Here is a 360-nt window from a genome sequence, read left to right on the forward strand (position 1 = left end):
GGCCGGAGTGGCCGCCGAGGCGGACTGCGCGCTCCCTTCTCCTCTGCCCCGGCTCCTGCCCCGGGCCCCGCGGGGCACCGGGCCGCCCGGCGCGCGCCCAGCAGTGACCTTCGAGGACGTGGGCACCGGTGCGAAGGTCCCAGCCNCCCTCTCCCCTGCCCTCCAGCTCCACCCCCAATTCGGCTTTCCTCCGAGAATTCAGAAGGCCCTTTTGCTTCTGAAGACTTAGGGTTGTGGTCGTTATCAAAGCCGTTAAGTTGTGCAAATCACAGTTAAACAAATTTACGCTTTCATCCCCCCCAAATGAAGTTGATGGCTTCATAGTCTGAAAATGAAGGGCCCTTTGGAGGTTTTAAAAAG

This window comes from Crocuta crocuta, unplaced genomic scaffold (genome assembly GCF_008692635.1).
Source record: "Crocuta crocuta isolate KB4526 unplaced genomic scaffold, BGI_CrCroc_1.0 scaffold282, whole genome shotgun sequence".
Classification (NCBI taxonomy): domain Eukaryota; kingdom Metazoa; phylum Chordata; class Mammalia; order Carnivora; family Hyaenidae; genus Crocuta; species Crocuta crocuta.